The 20,399-nt window shown below is 55.4% G+C and overlaps 1 protein-coding gene across 3 annotated transcripts in view; it reads right to left on the bottom strand.

The window, feature by feature from the left end:
• PRKAG2 (protein kinase AMP-activated non-catalytic subunit gamma 2) overlaps positions 1-20,399 on the bottom strand; it is a 278,412-nt gene that overhangs the window by 256,674 nt on the left and 1,339 nt on the right. The window lies entirely within an intron of this gene.

The following is a 20,399-nucleotide window of genomic DNA, read 5'->3' as shown; positions in this document are numbered from 1 at the left end:
AGGCCTTCCTCAGAGTGACTGCGGGTGGACAGGAGTGGACGGGGGCCCCGGACCCCAGGCCCCAAGCACTCGCACACAGCCTGCAGACAGCGAGGGGCCAGGTTACACTGACCCAAGGCTCCTGAAAGGCAGGACTAGAGCCCCTGGAGGAGGGGGCGGAAGTGGCTGGAGCTCCCCCCTCCACTGGGGCTCTCAGGGCCCAGGCCAGCAGAGGTCCCAGGCCCCGAGGGAAGCACTCCATCATGGGTTACAGGCTGCATTACAGTCGTTGAGGCTTGGGGCCCTGAGAAGCCAGCTTGTGGGATAAAGAGCCCTGTCGCAGGGGTACAGACACCCACCCTGGTGACCTGCCCGCCCCTCTGCCCCCCACCCACCCCAATGCCACAGCCTTGGAAGTGCTCCAGCCCCAGAGGAACAGGGGCGGCTGGTGGAGAGGTGCACACGGCCCGGATCCCGACCCCTCCCCAAGGCTAGGGCCCGAGCTCTTCCTCGCGTCCATCTCAGGACCCGCACGTGGCCGCCACTCAGGCTGGGCCCCCGCCAGGAGAGGGATGGGATGTCACTGGGAGGGACACTGGGCCCGGCCCAGCGCACACCCGGGAGGGCAGGGGCTCCGGGCCGTTTGTGCCAGCTTCGAAGTAAATCTAATTTCACTCTCCAAGGGCAGGTGGCTGCCTGGAGGCCTCCAAGTGCACACCTCGTGTCCCTGGAATTGGGTCACCTCTCCGAGGGCCCTTGCTGGGCTCATGCCGGGAGGCGAGACATGACAACTTTTTCTCTTCAACTTTTTTTTGTTCTCTTTTTTTGGACCACACCCGCAGCATATGGAGGTTCCCAGGCTAGGGGTCTAATCAGAGCTGCAGCCACTGGCCTACACCACAGCCACAGCCACGCCAGATCCGAGCAATGTCTGCGACCTACACCCCAGCTCACGGCAACGCCAGATCCTTAACCCACTGAGCAAGGGCAGGGATCGAACCCACAACCTCATGGATACTAGCTGGGTTCGTTAACTACTGAGCCACAATGGAAACGCCTCTCTTCAACTTTTACAAAAGAGGTGACGACTGTGACAAGGCCGCCAAGGGCTCTGGCTTGCGGCGCACTGTCCCCGGGGAAACAAGGCTGGCGTAACGCAGCAGAGACCAGAAGAAGGAGGGGGAGCGCTCCCCTTCGGTGATGGGGCAAAAGTCAAAATGACAGAGTTGCCAATAAAGACGTTCACATTTTGGAAACGTAGCTGTTTCAACATGGTTCTAAGGCATATTCTTCATAGGATAATTGCAACGATTTTTTTACAGTGATGGGCCAGACGGCAGGTCGAATTCTATAAGATGATTATTTTCTGGGTTAAAACAATGGTGAAATACTGGATAGTCCTTTGCTTTAACCTAAGAGCATCGGCAGCTTTCACCACGGAGGAAACAGGACACAACAAGGAGAGGGTACAGATACGACTCCAGCCGAGACTGTCCCACGCCCCATCCAGGGGCTTCCACTGAACCACCAAGCTTCCGGTCCCCCCACCACCGCAGAGCGGAGGCCCCAGCCGCACCACCTGCCTGAGGACACCTGGGTGACGGGCCGCAAACCCAAAGCCGAATACACTTGCTTTTACCTCCGGTTCACTTCTCATCCTACCACGTCACCATGCCATGCCCACCCTGGCTCATTAAGGGGAGCCTCCTGTCCCAATGGCCACTGTCATGTATTCCTCTAAAGATACAACTAAAAATGAACCAACAAGGAGCTTGAGTCAAGTTGCAACTTCCAGAAAATGGGATCCGGTCCATTCTCCGTGTCCTAGTCTCTGTCTATTCCGTGTCAACATGTCTCCCTCCCTCCCTCCCTCCCTACACACACACACACACACACACACACACATACACACACACCCTCAAGAAGCACATGCTTCCGGATGGCTGGTCAATGAATGGATGGTTCTCAACCTCCACCCGCGCCTGGAGAGCCCCTGCCCAAAGCCCAGCCCCCCCGCGAGCACCTGTCACATCCCCTCGGCCTGTCATGGACACATGGAGGCAGACTCATGTGACAACCGTGCAGGCCATCCCCGCAAGGGTCGGGCGGGTGAATCTGGCCTCTGCCAGAGGACGAAGGGTGACCCCTCACTGCCTGAGCCCCAGGGCTTCATGGGGCCTTAAAGACCTACTAGAATGGAGACCCTCGGGGCTGAAGCGGTCCCATCTCAGCCTCTACAGTCAGGCCGGTTCTAGATGAGGCTCTCTTGGCTGCCCCGGGCTCCTGCCTTTGGGGCACAAGGACTGTCTGTCTTCCTGTCCCACCTCCTGTGATTCCCAAACCACTGCCTCGAGGGGGAGCTGAGCGCACAGGAGCCCACGGAGCAGGGGGTGTGCAGGACACACTGCAAGAGAGGACACGGCCTCTCCACCGGGCCCGAAATGGCCACAGGACTCCGCTCCCCCCAGATTGAGGCCAGGCCCTGAGATCCCAGTCGCCAGCGCCCACACCCCACCGCCCCCACAGCCCACTCCCTGCACCACAATGCGCATGCATCCTCCACACGCCCCACCACCCACACCCCCACGGGGGGCAGGGGGAGGCACTTGCCAAGGCAACAGCAGGAAGATCAGGTGCGTGGGGGCCGCGCCGTCAGGAGGAGGGGGTGGGAGCAGGAGGAGGGCAGAGACAAAAAGGACCGGGAAGCGGCCCAGCTCCACGCCCCCACCCAACATACGGACCCAGGAGATTTGTTTATTGGCTGAAATAGAACTTGAGTCCCAGGGATGCTTGTTTATACCCCATTTTCATTACCAGGAGGACGCCGCCAGGCAGGAAGATGAAAGATGAACTATAAGAAGGAAACCTCAGCAGCCACAGAAAACCCAGGCAGAGGGGGCCTGGCCTGAGCCGCACCCAGGGCTCTGTGCCCCCCCCCCCCGCCCTGCAGGCCAGGTACACGGTTTGCTCTCGGGGCTTCTCCGACCCTGCTGCCAACAAATAAGGAGAATGGCTTTTTTCCTGTCTTTTGAGGGCCACACCTGCAGCATATGGAAGTTCCCAGGCTAGGGGTCAAATGCAAGCTGCAGCTGCTGGCCTACCCCACAGCCACAGCAACGCGGGATCCGAGCTGCGTCTGTGACCTACACCACAGCTCACGGCAACGCTGGATCCTTAACCCACTGAGCGAGGCCAGGAATCAAACCTGAGTCCTCATGGATATTAGTCAGGTTCCTTACTGCTGAGCCCTGATGGGAACTGCCAAGCACGATGACATTTTAATAGTTATAATTCATTCCAGGTTGCTACATGCCAGATGCTTTGATGTCATTTAATTCTTTTACCAGCCTCAGGTGCACAGTCTCACTGCCGTTTCACAAATGAAGCAACTCAGGTTCAGCGATGCCAAGAAGCTGGCAGGAAACCCAGGTCCCAAAGTCCCAGCTTGTTGCGACAATCTTTGTGAGGCCGTAACCCAAGGCTGGGTCTTCGGAGCATGTAAGGGTGATAGGGACATCCATCTGCCACCCCCCCACACCCCTGCCACCCCATCAGGACTTGGAGGGTATGAGAAGGGACACAGACTGGGAGACAACGACGTCTGCTTCTAACATTGGCCTTGCCCTTCACCAGCTGTGTCCTTGGGGCAAATCGCTCAGGCTGTCGGAGCCTCAGTTTCCCCAACCGTAAAAATGGGGGCAATAAGGAGTTACCATCATGGCGCAGTGGAAACAAATCCGACCAGGAACCATGAGGCTGCGGGTCTGATCCCTGGCCTCGCTCAGTGGCTTAAGGATGCGGATTGGATGCCGCGTTGCTGTGGCTGTGGTGTGGCCGGCAGCTGCAGCTCCAATGAGACCCCTGGCCTGGGAACCTCCAAAGGCCACAGGTGCAGCCCTAAAAAGACAAAAGTCGGGGGGGGGGTGATAATCCAAACCAGGCAGAGTTGAGGAAGAGTTAAATGACAAAACGTGTGACAGAGGCCGTCCTGGTGCGGCCGGTCAGTGTGTATTTCATGGTTTCATGCAAAGGTGACCCAACCGTCTGAAAACAAGCAGATGAACCTCAAAGCACCAGGGACAGTGTCCCACAGGGACTCGGCTGGGGCCACAAGGCTGGTGTGCCAACCACAAGGAAAGGATCGGGGTCAGAAGGCAGGTGTTTTCAAGCCTGACGAAATCCACCTCTAAGAAAACAAAGGATGAGAAGCGATAGAGTGCAGGGAGACAGAAGAAAACAGAAACGCGAAGGAGAACCCCCCCGCCCCCGCCAACAAAGGAAAACGGAGGACAACAGAAACTACTGATTTTCAGCCAAGAGTGTTTTTTTCTTCTTCTTCTTCTTTTTTCTTTTTAGGGCTGCACCTGAGGCATATGGAAGTTCCAGGTGAGGGATCGAATCAAAGCTGCAGCTGCTGGCCGACACCACAGCCACGCCAGATCCGAGCTGTATCTGTGACCTACGGCGCCGCAGATTGCAGTAACGCCAGATCCTGAACCCACTGAGCAAGTCCAGGGATCAAACCTGCATCCTCATGGGCACTAGTCTGCTTCTTCTTCTTTTTTTTTTTTATGAAAGTTTTATTTTTTTATTTTTTGGTTTTTTTTTTTTTTTGGTCTTTTTGCCATTTCTTGGGCCGCTCCCGCGGCATATGGAGGTTCCCAGGCTAGGGGTCGAATCGGAGCTGTAGCCCCCGGCCTACGCCAGAGCCACAGCAACGCGGGATCCGAGCCTCGTCTACAACCTACACCACAGCTCACGCAACGCCGGATCGTTAACCCACTGAGCAAGGGCAGGGACCGAACCCGCAACCTCATGGTTCCTAGTCGGATTCGTTAACCACTGCGCCACGATGGGAACTCCCTGGTCTGCTTCCTAACCCGCTGAGCCACAACGGGAACTCCTGCAGCCATGAGTCTTGAATGTTGCGCCATGTCCTCAGCTTTACCTGAAAGGTGATGCTGTCAGGGATCCAAAGTCACCAGCCCGTCTAACCTTGGGAAAGCAAGATTAGGAAAAACGCCTGAGACCCATCGGCTCTCAGTCAACCCAGGACTGACCACCGCCATGAAGACGCATCTGCTGATGGGGAGGCTTTTCAGAAGCAGGGGCTGCCAAGGTGGGTGGGGGCCCGGCCCGGGCTTCGAGGGCAGAGGAAGGATGGGGACAGCGTCCATGTGAGGGCTCAGAGGAGGGGACGTCGCTCCTTTGGCTGGTGACGTTCAGGACCCTTCTTCTCTTGCCGCGGGTTCCCTGCAGGCCACAGAGGCTCACAGAACTCAGTGCCGGGGCCCATCCATCGTGGGACAGCTGTGCCCAAGGGCATCCTATCAGCAGCTGCAGGGTCCAAGCCCTCAGACTCGTGTGTCTACAGTCAGCCTGTGACAACGGTTGGAGGTCGACCACCCTTGTCCCTTGCGTGCATGTCCTCAGGGTCCACTGCTGCTGGGTGACGGAGGTGATGTCGTCACTTGCTTTGGCCATTTCTGGGCATCCTGTGACTTGAGACTTTTCTAACGGTGAGATGGCTTTAGTTTGACCTTCAAAAGCCAAAGCCACCTCGGCAGAACCCAGGCAGGTGTTTAGGGAGTACCTGCTGCACGGGACACCTCTGGCACTTTGACGAAAGACTAATGGAAGAGAAATTCCGCCCAAGGGGTCCGGGGGTGGAAGGGGGCCCAGCCTCCCTCTCTCCAGAGGACCTCTCTTCCTGCAAGAATGAGGCACGAAGGGCAGGTCCAGCCTGACCCTGGCCCCCCTCAGTCCAGGGGAGTGTGTAGAGGCCCTCAGACCACAGGCAGCTAGGAGAACCAGCATCCTCCGAGGAGGGACTGGACACTGGCCGGCATCCCTTCCATCCGTCACAGAACAGATTCAGGAAAGGCAGGCCCCTAAGGGGATGTATTTCCCACCGGTACCAAGGAATGGTTCCCTTGGGACCCAGCCACGGGAAAGTCCTGAGCTGCACTGGGCAGGGACACAGGATGCCACCCCCAGCGAGACTGTGGTTCTCTGAAGAAGACAAGGCAGCAGTAATCAATCGCGATCTTGACCTTGAAGGGGAAGCCAAGCCCTTCTCTGGGATTTTCACCCATGCACAAAAGGAAGCTGCTGGAGTCGGCTGGCAGGGCGAGGTCTGGGGACAGAGGAAGCAGGTCACCCCCGGGGCTGGGGGGTGGGGGTGCAGCTTCAAGCCCAGAGGGGCTGCCAGCCTGGAGCTGAGGGCTTGTGACCCCCTGAGCTTTTCTTCTCCACTTGCTCAACCACTAAGCAGCTGAGTGGACTCATCTTCCCAAACCCACATCCCCTGCCATTCAGGGACCGTGCTGAGCAGTGCTGCTGCGAAGATCTGTGAAAAACCACCTGCCTCCTGCTCGTAGACTCCTTCCCAGGATTGTGGGGAAAAGATGCCATCTGGCGAAGGAAGCCTATTTCCTTGGGGTCCGCAGGAAATCCTCCCAGCCTTCCAAAGTGACACCGTCTGGACACGCTTCCCTTCAGCCAAGGACCAGGCTAGTGCAGCAGGACTACACCTACCTGGTCCAGGGCTCAGCATGAAGAATGGCGTGTCCTTAAGAGTCACCTGTGACAGGAGGCGGGACGCTGAGCTCAGGGAAGCTGGGGGATGTGGGATTGGGCCCGGAACGCCCCTTCTGCCATGCAGTCCAAGGCATCCAGCCCTGCCTGCCAGGGCAGTGGGCTGGGAAGGACGGGAGGCCAGTGGGCACCTGCAGCGTCCAGGTGTCACAAAATCATGGGAGGCTCTCCGGGGTCGGGGGAAGGACCCTTCCAGCTCCGACTGAGGCTCCATCTCCCCATCAGATGCTTTCAGCCCCCTAAATAAGAACTCCTAATTAGCAACGATGAGGCTCACCCAGTCCAGGAAGGCAGGCAGCAGGGAGAAGACACTGCCGGCAGCTCTCAGTAGAAGCCTGAGGAGCCAGGAGGGCAAAAACGCTGCTGAAAAGGGTCTCATCTTCGTTCTTGGAGACACAGATCACCTGGACTCGCTGAAACGCACTTTAGTCCTCCTGTACCACTCCCAGTGTCTCCGCTGGGCTCGTCTGTCCCCGGCCTTCCTGCCCTTGCCCGCTCTGTCTCCTTTTTTTAAATTTGTTTTTTTTCTTAGGGCTGCAGGTGCAGCATATGGAGGTTCCCAGGATAGGGGTCCAATCGGAGCTGCCCCTGCCAGCCTACACCACAGCCACAGCAACTCAGGATCTGAACCACGTCTGCAACCTACACCACAGCTCATGGCAACACCAGATCCTTAACCCACTGAGCGAGGCCAGGGATCGAACCCGCAACCTCATGGATACTAGTCGGGTTCGTTACCACTAAGCCACGATGGGAAGTCCCTCCATCTCCTTCTGAAGTGTGTTTAAGCCCACCTCCGAGCTGGTGGGGGCTCAGAAACACACTCTCCCTGAGAGTGGCCACAGCGCCCAAGGCCTTGACCATGGAAGATAGCGTTGGTCCCACCTCAACGCCAGGAAGGAGGACACAAAGGCGAGCCCGGCGCAGCCCAGCCCCTGGCCCCACCTGAGGCCTGAGTACCCCCAAAGGTCCCCAAGACTCACTTTCTGGAGTCAAGGTGCAAACTCCTGGGGGGCCAATGAAAGAACGGCAGGTGCGCCAAGGAGATAAAGGCGGACAGACATTAACCCCAGAAGGCCAGCTGCTGATCACCTCCCCCTAGGCTGTCGCATTCCAACCCAGGGGAGTCCGGCTCCAAGCCACTGAACTCTCCCGGGGCCCTGCCAGGGGAGGGGGGGTAGGGGGAGAGCCCAGGAGCCCTTGGGTGTGTTCTGCTCCCAGGTGGAGGCTGTCCTCCCCCCACACCCCCAACTCTCAGCAGCTCCTCTGGAGACTTGGCCTTCAAGTTCCTGGCAAAGGCCCTTTCCAGCCACAGTCAGCTGAGCACTCAAGCCCTGTGCCCCCTGGGCTCCCTCTGGCTTTCACTCCAGGCTCAAGGCTTCGGCCCCCTGGACCATCTCGCTATAAGGAAAGATGACGGACGAAACAAATTCGTAAATGTATTTAGTTACAGGGCACAGAGATGAATTTACACTTGAATTTCTAGTTCAAGAACCACTTTCATGGAGAAGGATAAAATTAGGTTACTGAGAAACCTGGGTGGTATGGGGGCACAGCTCCACGCTGAGGGTGGCCTTCCCCACGGGCCCTTTACAAGGAGAAGACACCAGGACTCTGGGGGTGCCCCCTTCCTGCTTTCACCCATGGATCTCACCTCCATCTCCCCACGCCCTATGGGGAAGGTGGGGGCTACGATCCACCTATTTCACAGGTGAGAAAACTGAGGCTCGGGAAGCATCAAAGTGCCCGGGGAGACACGGGAGCCATGGCGGGCCAGAACTGCTTGGACCTGGACGCCCAAACTCAGGGCCCTCCACCTCGCCGCCCCCTGCAGAGCAGAGGACACCCTTCAGGTGCTCACACAAAGGAGTCTGTCCTCCAGGTCCAGCCTGCCTCCGGCCCCGCCCGCGTGGTTCCAGGGTGGTGAGGCCTGGCCTTGTGCCCATCTCCCCTCCCTCTCTGCTTGTGCTTGGCATCTTCTGCCAGCGGAGGTGCCAGACTGGCTTCCCATCAAAGGGTTTCGGAGCCGTCTAGAATACCCCCCCGGCAGATTTATGATGCTTTTCCTCGTCCGCCGGCCTGAGCAAAAGCCCGAACGACGTCCCCAGGTCGGAGATGGAGGGAGAAAGCAACGAACACAACACTGTTCCTGAAAGTTGCCCTTTTACTGAACCAACAAGCCCTGGATCCTCTGACACGTTCCTCTATGGTCTGGGACTCCTGTAAGGTTTGTAAACAACCGATGCAGCCGGCGTTTTCGGAAGTGGTTCGGGGGGTTAACTGAGCCTTTGGATCCTCAAGGCTCGCCCTTTTTGCTTTCCCACCATGCTGCCTGGCTGCCGCATTTCTCCCCATCATTATCAACACGAACGGCCTCACCAAGGTGGTCTCTGGGGCTGGGACGGGGCTGGGTAGCTGTCACAATTCTCAAGGGAACCCGTGGTCCAGCAGAGGAGACAAAAGTCTGCCCCCCCCACCCCGCCCCCGTCCCAATCTGGGACAACTCTAAAGGGCCACCCCAGATCCCGGGGGTCAGCTGGGGCCTTTGCTGTGACTGCTCTGTGGTCCAGCTTGTCCCTCTGCCCCCATCAGCTTTCTTTCCTGCCCCCATCACTGAAGGACCAAAGCCAGAGGCACAGAATCGTGGGCTAAGAATCATTTGTGGGCGAAGGTTCCTTTGGAAAGGCAGATCACCACTGAACAAGGAATATAAGCAGGTGTGTCCATTTGACTTTAAGTCCTGTTTTATCATGGTTGTAAACGCAGTGCCCAGGTGCCAAGCCTTCAGAACCGTGCTCTGAGCCCTCCCTGAAAACTGCGCCCCCCCACCCCCCCACCTAGGGAAGGAGGGCATGGGTGGAGAGCAGACGGCGGTACCAGCCTGGAGCCTGCATCTGTGTGGAAAGGGCTCCACCATCACTCCCCACTGCCCACAGCCTTGAGTCTGAGCCAGCGAAAGTCACAGCTGCTTTGAAATCGTTTTCTGACCTGACCGAGGGGCAGGCGCCCCTGCCGAGCACCACGCAGGCCAGGCAGGTGGGGCTGGGCTTCCCAGAACCTTTCTCACCTGTGCCACGAACACCCACCTGCCAGAAAGGGCTCTTTCCTTCCCAGTATTCCTCCAGGAGCAAACCCGAGTGCTCCTGCCTGCTTTGCCACTGGCCATCATGCGACCTCTCGAGGCTGCCTCCGCTGTGGTCCACAGCGAGCTGCCAGTCCTCTGCTCCGGGGGCCACCATGCACGCCCCAGGCCCCTTCCGCACCTGCTAGAGAAGCCTCCAGCTGGGTTCCTCCTTTAACCCAGTCTGGCACTGCTGCCCAGCCTTTCCCTCTGTCTTTGAGCCGAGGATATTCGGTTACCTGTTCTCCAAGGTCATTTTGGAAATCTCAGAATTCACTCAACAAGCAAAGAAGAGTTGTGAAAAGCTACCTCTCTGTTCTCCTGGCACCGGCCCCTCCCCAAGGGCAAGACAGCTCCTCTGAGGCTCTCCCATCCTCAGTGATGAAAGGGGGGGTGCTGTCAAACACCAGCCTTGGGAGCCCGAGCTCCATGCTCCTTGCTCACTTCTCTCACCCTCGCCTCCAGCCCCTCGAAGCCCACCCTCCTTGGAATGAAGCAGTTTCCACACAATCGTGGTGCCTGAGCCAGATGTGACTTTAGATTGCAATCCTTTTTTTTTTGTCTTTTTGCCTCTTGTAGGGCCGCTCCCATGGCATATGGAGGTTCTCAGGCTAGGGGTTGAATCGGAGTTGTAGCCGCCGGCCTACGCCAGAGCCACAGCAACACGGAATCCAAGCCACCTCTGCGACCTACACCACAGCTCACGGCAACGCCAGATCCTTAACCCACAGAGCAAGGCTCGGGATCAAACCCGCAACCTCATGGTTCCCAATCGGATTTGTTAACCACGATGGGAACTCCTGCAATCTTCTTTCATACATAGATAACATAGATTATTACTAGGTGGTAATTAAATGATTCATGATATAATATTACTGAACAATAACATTAATTATATGTCAACCTAAGATCTCAATATATTCATAAGTATGACAAAGTGATGTTTAATTAAAATTATAATCAATATGTTAATTACACAGTAATATGTTGATTATATTACACATACATATTGTTTCATTTTGGGTTTTTTGGTCCAATGCATATGTAGTTCCTGGGTCAGGGATCGGATTCAAGCCACAGTGTTGCCCTATGCCACAGCTGCTGCAACGCCAGATCCTTAACCCACTGTGTTGGCCCAGGGGTCAAACCTGCATCCCAATGCTCTCAAGACACCACCAATCCCATTGTGCCACAGCGGGAACTCCTACGTATATATATTGTTGTAATTATTATAATTATATGGCATATTGCTATATATTATATATAGCATAACTATGATATAAATAACAATATGAACATGTTGATTATTATATAATGTCAATTATTATGTAATTATTAAATTATATCAATTATTACATAATTATTAAATATTATATATACTTGAGAAAGGTAAACGTTTGCTGTTTTAAGTCACTGCATTTTGGGTGTCTGGTAGCAAAAATAACCAGCATGGTAACGTGGACCCACAGCTCCCCTGTAGACTCTAAGCCTTGGGAGGGTGGGGGCCATGCCTGTCCTGGTTATAATTCTACCCTCAGCCAGGCACGGGGGCTTGGCACAACAAAGAGCTTTTGGTAAATGTTTGGTAGCTCACTAAGAAAAAGCCCTGCAGTTATTTGGCAGAGGACCCAACACAGGATTTCTTTCTTTTCTTTTTTTTTTTTTTTGGACTTTTTGTCTTTTAGGGCCACACCTGTGCCATATGGAGGTTCCCAGGCCAGGGGTCCAATCGGAGCTATAGCCGTGGGCCCACGCCACAGCCACAGCAACGCAGGATCTGAGCTGCGTCAGTGACCTACACCACGGCTCACGGCAATGTCGGATCCTTAACCCGGATCCCTGAGCAAGGCCAGGGATCGAACCCGCGTCCTCCTGGGTGCTAGTCAGGTCCATTAACCGCTGAGCCACAATGGGAACTCCTAGCACAGGATTTCTTGATTGCTGGTTTGGTATTTATTCTGAGATTCGGTCATTTAAAAAAAAATGAGAAAGAACTACAGAATAAGACTCGTGAAATTATAGAAGGCAGATTATTCATTGCTGAGATGAGAAGAGTAAATAATGACCTTCAATGCCCTTCAAGCAAAGGGAGCAAATGAAGACCTGGTCAACCCCAAAGGCAAAGCCCTGGAAGGCAGCTTGCCAGCCCAGACACCTTGTCCTCCATGTGTCCATCATGGGGTGGCGTCCGTCCTGCTCAGCAGTCCTGCCTCCCACCCCCGGCTGCCTGAACCATTCAGGGCATCCAAACCCTGGGGCTGGGGCTGGGCTGAGCAGGGACATTAAAAACCCAATTAAATGGAACAGAGCTTTCTTGGCAGGGTGGACTAGAATGACTGTGAGCCTGAACAGCTTCCTCTATGAAAACGATAATGCCGCTGATGCCAAGAAGAATACTTGCAGAGCTCTTTTGCACATTACGAGAGACCGTGTACATAACAGCACACACCAGGTGCACAGCAAGCGCTCCATCAGCATCAGCTAAGTCTGATGACAACGTGTGTCCCAGAGAATATCTAATCATCAACACTAGTTTTTGGTTTTTTTTTTTTTTTGGTCCATTTATCTTTTTCGGGGCCACATCTTCGGCATACGGAGGTTCCCAGGCTAGGGGTCGGATCAGAGCTGTAGCCACTGGCCTACGCCAGAGCCACAGCAACACCAGATCCAAGTTGCGTCTGCGACTTACACCACAGCTCACAGCAACACCGGATCCTTAATCTACTGAGCGAGGCCGGGGATTGAACCTGCAACCTTACGGTTCCTAGTCGGGCTTGTTAACCACTGGGCCATGACGGAAACCACACTATTCATCCACACTATTGACCAATCAAAGGCACCAGGAGCAAAACCATCCATCGAGAAGCGTCCGAATTGCTCGGAAGAGGAAAGTGCTGGGGGATGCTCGTTACACGCTATCCTACGGACAAGAACGGGGCCGGCGGATGACAGCACAACGACCATTGTCCCCGCTGTGCTGTGAATGCAGGGCCCCCGGGCTGGCCACAACACAGTGTCACAAGCAGCGTGTATTTAAACCCACAGAACCTCCCCTGCCGTGCTGGAGGCCGGAGCCTGAAGGCGAGGAGGGTCCCCCTTGTCCCTCTGAGCCTCCAGTAGCCCCAGGGCTCCTTGGCTTGTGGCAGCTTCTCTCTAATCTCTGCCTTCGTCTTCACAAGCTCTTCCCTCAGAGTCTCTGAATCCAAATCTCCCGTGTCATAAGGAGGCCGGTCATATTGGATTAGGGGCCCAGCCTGGCCCCATCTTCACTTGGCTGTTCCATCTGCAAAGCCCCTGCGACCAAATGAGGTCATATTCACAGGTACCAGAGGCTAGGGCTTCAACCGAGCTTTAGGGGACACAATTCAGCCCGCAACCCTGTTCGGCTTTGTATCCCCAACACCCAGCACAGCACCTGAGAAAGAGACACAGGTGCACTGACAGGTCAATATGCCAAAAACGCCCTTCGAATGATACCCAACTGTAAGCGTGGTCCTAGCAACTTCCCTCCCCATTTCTTTACCAAAGGAGACGCCGGTGCCCCAGTTCCTGCACTTCCAGCCCTGGCATGTGCTTCCTCCATCCCCCCAGCTCCAGGAGGGGTCAGTCAGAGGCCACCTGCTCTGGGCTCTGCACGGAGTTCCTGCCAGGCCCCCGCAGGAGGCTGGCAGAGCAGCATGGCTCCCACAGCTGGGAACATGTCAGCCTCGTGGAAAAGAGGCTGGACTCCCGGGGTTATCAAGAGCAAACTGGTCTTTGCCGTACACTCATTGGCAACTTCGCTGCCAGGTCAGAGGAGATCAAGACACAGAGGCCCTGGCGCAAGCCCCACAGCCCGGAGGGTATCTGATGGGTTGGTGACAAGGCACGAGCTGGTGGGGAAGGGCTTCCTGTCAACAGGAAGGAAAGGACAGGAAGAGGAAGAAAGGGATGAGTGAGATTTGGGTTAACCATTCCAAGCAGGGCTAACCCGGCCACCCAGGAGAAGCCACCCTCCCCGACAGGGAAGCCCAGATGTTGAACCATTTCCCTGGGGTAGGTGCACCCGCCAGGCAGCAGGGGCGCTCTAAGAATTCCCTGGGGTGAAGCCTCACTCCCACGGGGCTCCTCTGCCCGGCTTACAGCAAGATCACGGTCAATTGGCCAAGCAGATTAAGGACGGTTTCAACTCGGCTGCTCAGCACTTTTGTCAGCCTTCCTCTGTCCCACAGTTGACAGGTGCTGAGCACATGCTGACCTCTGGTTCCCTGTCCTGGGACATCCAGGGACGGGCTACTTCAGCTCTGAAAAGAAGTGGGAGCCGCAGGCGTTCTCGTGCACTCACACTCGCTGTCTGGGTCAGAGGGACGGGAAAGCTGGGCGGGATTGTAACCCGGCTCTGTGTGTGCGGCTTGTTCGGTGGCCTGAGCAATCCCCATAAAAGTGAGATGGTGCCCAGAGACAGACCGCCAGCAGTGAGCTGGATAAATCAAAACAGGAAAACCAGAAAAGCAGAAGATGGTCAAAAACAGCATCTTTTTTTTTATTGGTTTTTTTTTTTTTTTTTGGCTGCCCAGAGGTATATGGAGTTCCCAGGCCAGGGATCAGATCCAAGCCACAGTTTTGACCTGCACCGCAGCTGTGGCAATGCTGGATCCAGCTGGGGGTGCAACCTGCGTCCCAGTGCTCTGATCCCATTGAACCCCAGCAGGAACCCCAAGAAACAGCATCACTGTGGAGGACACAAGTGAATGCAGAAGTGAAGGGACTGAAGTCTGAGCAGGTGAGAAGCCCTTGCTGGGTGTGTAAGACGTGCTTCCAAGTTCTTTAGTCAAACTTTGGTCAAAAGGGAGACTCCCAGGTCAGCAACGGAATGTGGCTTTGCTGTGTGTTACTGGAGGAGGGCATCGAAGCAAACACACAGGGGAAGAGACCTGAAAGCACTGCGAGCCGGAATGAGTATAGGACACGTGGAAAGACGCGATACTTAACTCGCACTACATCCGGCTGCTGCTGCTGCTTCTCTAACCTCAGTACCAGAGACGTCCCTTTGGTGCACTCATCATCCAGGATATAATGGTTGCCTTGATCATTAAATGCAGTGTTCAAAGGCTTACCCAGGATCTTGACTCCTCCACAGAGAGAGGTACTAGGGCAGAGTGGGGACAGAGCTGCAGAGGCTGGACGTGGACAAAGTGTCCACCAGCCATGGAATGGGGAACATGCTTGGTCTTCGCTGGGCCCTCTGTAAAGTGGGGACAAGAGGAAGAGAGAGGGGACCCAGCCCGAGTGTGCACCCTGTGTCGCTGGACAGGCAGTTCTGCAAATGCATGTGTTTTGTGGGTGTTCTGCTTAGATCACTACGTGCTAAGTGCTGGACTGTGCTGAACTGGCATCCAGCCAATGTGCAATGTCTACGCTGCAGAAAGCCTGCACTCCAGTCAGCTGTGCACAAAGCCTGCAAGCTGCGAGCCATCCCCGGGCCTTGTTATACACCCTGGAGCCACAGGACAGGTCCAGGGGCTCCAGCACCCAGTAGCTTGACTCCGGAAGGTCCCAGTGTGACACGCTGGGCCATCTTAGAGCCTGTGCTCAGGGCTGCAGCAAACCACTGGAAGGGTAACTCAAGAACCACGGCAGTGAGGCCTAGCAGGCTGGCCCACCTGAGGCTGCTCACTCAGGTGAGCAGGCTGGGGGCTGGCTGACCTGGGCTCTATTTGGGAGCCAGAAACATTCTGTCTGTTCAACAGCCAGCAGCCAAGGATCTCTCGTCTCGACGACAGCTGGCAAAGTGTAGACGATAGCCCGATGGACAGACGGATAGATGGAGAGAGACACGGATGCTCAGAAAGGTAGATGGACAGATTGGTGGACGGAAAGAATAATCACGGGGCAGAGGAGCGGATCAGCATTACACTGAGGAAGCTGGAAACCAGCTGCTTTTAAACGCCTGTAGGCATGAGTCACCTGTAGAACTTATCAGAAGAACCATGGGTCCCACTCCCCCGAGATTCTGATTCAGTGGCTCCGGGCTGAGACCCGGGATTTTCGACAAACACTGGGTGATTCTACTTAAGCTGGTCTAGGAACCACACTTTGAAAAACACTGCCCTAAAGCCTAACCCCAACAAATCTTGCTCAGGGAAGTACAAATTGACCAAGGTCAAGGCCGAGGTCAAAACTGGCACCCCTGCTGGACCGCACGGCACCTTTCCCTTCACCGAGGCTTCAACCCAGGGTGTTTCGATGGTGTGATGCAGTGAGCAGTTCCAGGGGCAGAAAGGCAGCGCCCATTCCCGCCTGCGCCCAGGCAATGCCCCCTCCTTTCCTCGCTGCCTGAGCAAAGTAGATCCGGCTGGATGGAGGCTACTGGTCATAGGCCCCTTGCCAAGGCCAAGGGCACTGGGCTTCAGGCAGCACAAGGCTTTGCTCCAGAGACACCACATCCCTAGCGAAAGGCCCAAGCTGAGTTGAGTGTCCACAACCTTCTGGGACCCGCCAGCTGCTCTTGGCTCTATTTTTAGGCTGTCTCCAGTGACTGTGAAGGATTTCTGGAGCACCTCTCCCAGGAGGCCCGGGAACATGGGCATTCTATCAGCGGCAAATACGGGGCCACTGCCTGGAATCGGGTCCAGCCTCCTCCAGACCTGCCTCAGTGGCCCCACGGGCTCCTTGTGGGTCCTTCTTTCCAAAGCCCTCCCTGCAGCCTTGGCCTCCCACTCTGCCGTTGGCTTGTGACCAGTTCCAAAGACACACAATATGCTCAAAGACCCAGGCAGCGGTCATCAACTAATATGTCTGAGATACATAAAAGTTCAGCATCCATGGGGAAGAACACACTTGCTCCCAGCAGCAGCTTCCCTGGCAAAGTTCTGGCAGGTGGCCATGCAAGCCAGGCTTCTAACGAGCTATTTTCTGAAAGCATTCCCACCACTTTCATTATTAACCCCTGCTTTACATCAGGAATGAAGGAGGCTCGGGGAACAGAACCAAGGCAAGGTGCCAACTCACCTCGACGGAACACGATGCCCCTCTTGCTGGGGTTTTTTGTTTGTTTTTGGTTTTGTTCTTTGAGGGCTGCACTTGCGGCATATGGACGTTCCTAGGCTAGGGGTCCAGTCGGAGCTGTAGCTGCTGGCCTACACCACAGCCACAAAAACCCACAGGATCTGAGCCGCATCTGTGACCTACATCACAGCTCATGGCAACGCAGGATCCTTAACCCACTGAGTGAGGCCACGTCCTCACGGATCCTAGTTGGATTCGTTACCGCTGAGCCATGACAGGAACTCCCATCTTGCTATTTTTAAAGGCCCAGCACAAACTCCAAAGGAATCTGCACCCAGGCTTCCCTCTCCCCCTCCTCTCTCTCCTTCCCTTTCCCTGGACGAGATCCCAGAGGGCTTCCCACAGAGGCAATCCGAACCGAGGTTATCATCAAGCAAGGCCACATCCTCCAGGAGGCCCAAGGGCCGTTCTCCCTTCAAGAGAATTCAATTAATAAAGCCTTTAGTAAGTAACTCTGGGTCTCCCTTCCCCGCTGTCACCCAAGCCCCTAGTGTAGCCCCTAAAATTGATGCCTTCTCTTCTGGAATCTCAGGGCACAGCCGGCGCCACGGGTAGGAAGGCAAGGCGAAGCTGGTTAATCGGAGCCTAGGAGGAAGGTCTTCCATGATGCACCCCAACATCCTTGGCCCTGGTTCTGTTTATGCACCAGACATAGGGGTGGAGACTGAGTCCAACCGGGTCCCCAAAAGGGACACCATCCAATTCAGTAAAAAGACAAGCTGCTTGGACACTAGAGGTGCCAGGAGGCCTCATCCCTGTGAGTGCCACTGGATGCTACCCAATGATCCCATCCACGGGACTGCCACGTCTGCCTCAGAATCATGAATGTCCTGGGAAATGGCTGCTCTCTGCCCAAATCCACCACGGCTGCGGCTGACGCACCATCTTCCCCCAAGATCCGGCCCCTTACACCAAACATGTTGCAACCATAAGGTCAACGCAATTGCCGTCTCCCTTGCCATTGACCAGACATCAAGGCTCTCCCAACTCTCATCTTGCTCCGTTTGTTTTCTCTTATCAAGACTGTAGCTCAACCCCTCAAACCCTTCTCTCTGGGTATTTATCATAGCATTTGATCGGTTTCCTTGACACCAGCCCCTCTTTCTAGGAACCCCCTCTGCATGCTGCGACCAGGCTAGTTCTCCCAAAGCGTTGCCTGCCGTAACCTTTAATTGCTTCTTGGTCTATTTATTTATTCATTTTTACGATGGGACCTGTGACATAGGGAAGGTCCCAGGCCAGGGACTGAATCCGAGATGAAGCTGTGACTGACAGCTGCAGCAATGCCAGATCCTTTAAGCCACTGCACTGGGCCAGGGATCGAACCCACGCCTCTGCAGTGGCCTGAGCTGCTGCAATCAGATTCTTAACCCACTGCGCCACAGCTGAGATTCCTGCTCCCTAGTTTAGATTCCTGCCCCAACAATGACTTAGGTTTAGGAGTTTATCTCTTCCAGCCCAGCCTGCACTCGGGCTGAGCCAAGTGCTTCTACTCAGGAGGTTGCCTTCAGGAGAGAGAAAGAGGCAGTGGGAAGCTGTGGGGAGGAGCGGAGCTGTCCAGCAAGGCTGTGGTGCACTCTGGATGGGCTCAGGTCACACCAGGCGTCTAAGGCAGCATCTCAGTGGCGTCAGGGGTCAGTCCTCACTCCCAAGGCCTCCCTTCCAGAGAGGGCTACCAGAGAAGAATCAGGATGCTCAGGTAACTTGGGATTTCAGATGATGATGGATAATTTTTTTTAGTATAAGTTTATCCCAAATGGTACCTGGGATATTCATATACTAAAAAGGTGTTCACTGTTTCTTTAAAAGCCAAATTTAACTGGACATTTAGTCTCTTGATTTGCTAAATCATGCACTCCAACCTCAAGCTTCTCCTTGATCTGGCCTCAATCCATTTCTGAGCAGCCTGATTCTCAAAGCCCTTCCTCCATGAAGAGGGGCTTTTCATGGTACCTGGAAGCAGCCCTCCAAACAAATCCGTGACTCCATGCAGCGCTCAAGCTGGTGCCCTGGCAGAGTAACCCCCGACATGCCCCTAACATGCATCTGTCCTGCTGGCCACCTCTGCGTCTGATGTTTCTCTGAACACGCCAGGGCACCGGCCTCTCTCTGCTCTGGAAGCAGGTGCATCTGCACCGGTCATCCTGGGCCCCCCGGCCATCTGCTAACAGCTGTCTGGAGGCCCTATGTCCCCAGCTAGAGTGTCACTCTCACCTAGTCCAGCACAAGGATCAACAGGTAAAATTCCTAGCTGGTTAGTGGAAAAACGTCTGGGTCCCCAAGCAAAGGCGAGCCCTGCGAGGGTAGAGACAGAGCCCCTCTCCTTCCCCCATCCCCAGATCTCACCATCAACCAGCGCTGCCCACGGGTCCTGGCACAAGTGAGCGAACAGTACTTTCTGTAAGGGCTGAATCATGCCAAGCAGGCGGTCTCAAGCAGCCCCGGTCATCCCTTGCAGCAGGAAGGCTGGTCAGAGCATCCAACTCTATCGTGGCTATTCCAGTTTCACAGCCTGGCCTCTCGGTCCTTCTTCGCGTTCTGGATCTAGTCCTCTAGCCCCACGCACCACCCGTGGAACACGCCCCACACGCATGCGCCCGTGGGGACCGCCCTCACCAATCAACCTGATTACAATCTGGCCAGGACCCCAGAAACCGTTGTTTTCTTTTCTCCATCACTTAGGTGCCCTGATGTAGATATGAGTCATATATGCACACAACACTTTGCATTAGTAAGAGCTTTCCCAGGAATTCTTTTATTCCAACATCTCAGAAAGGTAGGCAAAGCCGAATTATTATTTGTCGACAAGCAAGAGAAGCTGAGCGGTTAAATGGCTCACCAAAGTGGCGACTGCAGAAGGGAGGTGTGTGGCACCAGTGCCTAACTGTTCATTTACGAATGAGCCTTAAAACGTCACAGATTAGCAAAGTAAACAGGAATAACTCATTTTCAAAAAGAATGTTTATTCAGAGAAATGCTTATTTCTGCATATTTGGGTCATCACCCTGGTGGGGGTCCAGTCACCTGCTCCCTGAGCTTGCCCCTGCCAGGGAGGGCTGGCCACCTTCCCAACTTCTGGGTGCTCCCCAAAGTACCCATCAGAAGTCTGGGGCTCCGCTGGGAACTCTACCCTTCCTGGCAAGGATTATGCACACATGGCCTGGGAAGGAGGAGCTGGGTCAACAAACACGAATGAAGTGCCTAAGAGGGTTCACAGCAGAAAGTGGGAAAGTGCTCTGGAGCCAGTCCCCCACCCTGGGTCCGCCCGCTGCTGTCGGAGGGTGGGACGCATGGCACACTTCCACCTGGTGCCCAGGACCCGTGATCAAGAGAGGACAAAATTAGGTTCTCCACGGAGGTTTCGTGTGTGTGTGTGTGTGTGTGTGTGTGTGTGTGTGCGCGCGCGTGCACGCGCGCGCGCTGGGGGTGTGACCTGGTTAGGTGTTTCCCCGGGGCTGCGCAGCGAGCACCCCACCACCGGAAGGCGAGGAAAGGCTGGGGGCTGCCGGCTGGCAATGGCCATACGCGACCCTGCCCGCCTCTCCCTCCAGCTGGACAAAGTCAAGCTGCACGCAGACCAACAGATCGATGTCGCCAAAGTCCGGGCCGGGCTGCCCGCATGCCCAGGGCTGCAGTTCGTCAAGGCCTGTACACC

Source organism: Phacochoerus africanus, chromosome 16 (genome assembly GCF_016906955.1).
Source record: "Phacochoerus africanus isolate WHEZ1 chromosome 16, ROS_Pafr_v1, whole genome shotgun sequence".
NCBI classification, from domain to species: Eukaryota; Metazoa; Chordata; class Mammalia; order Artiodactyla; family Suidae; genus Phacochoerus; species Phacochoerus africanus.
This window is presented reverse-complemented; position numbering and strand designations above follow the sequence as displayed.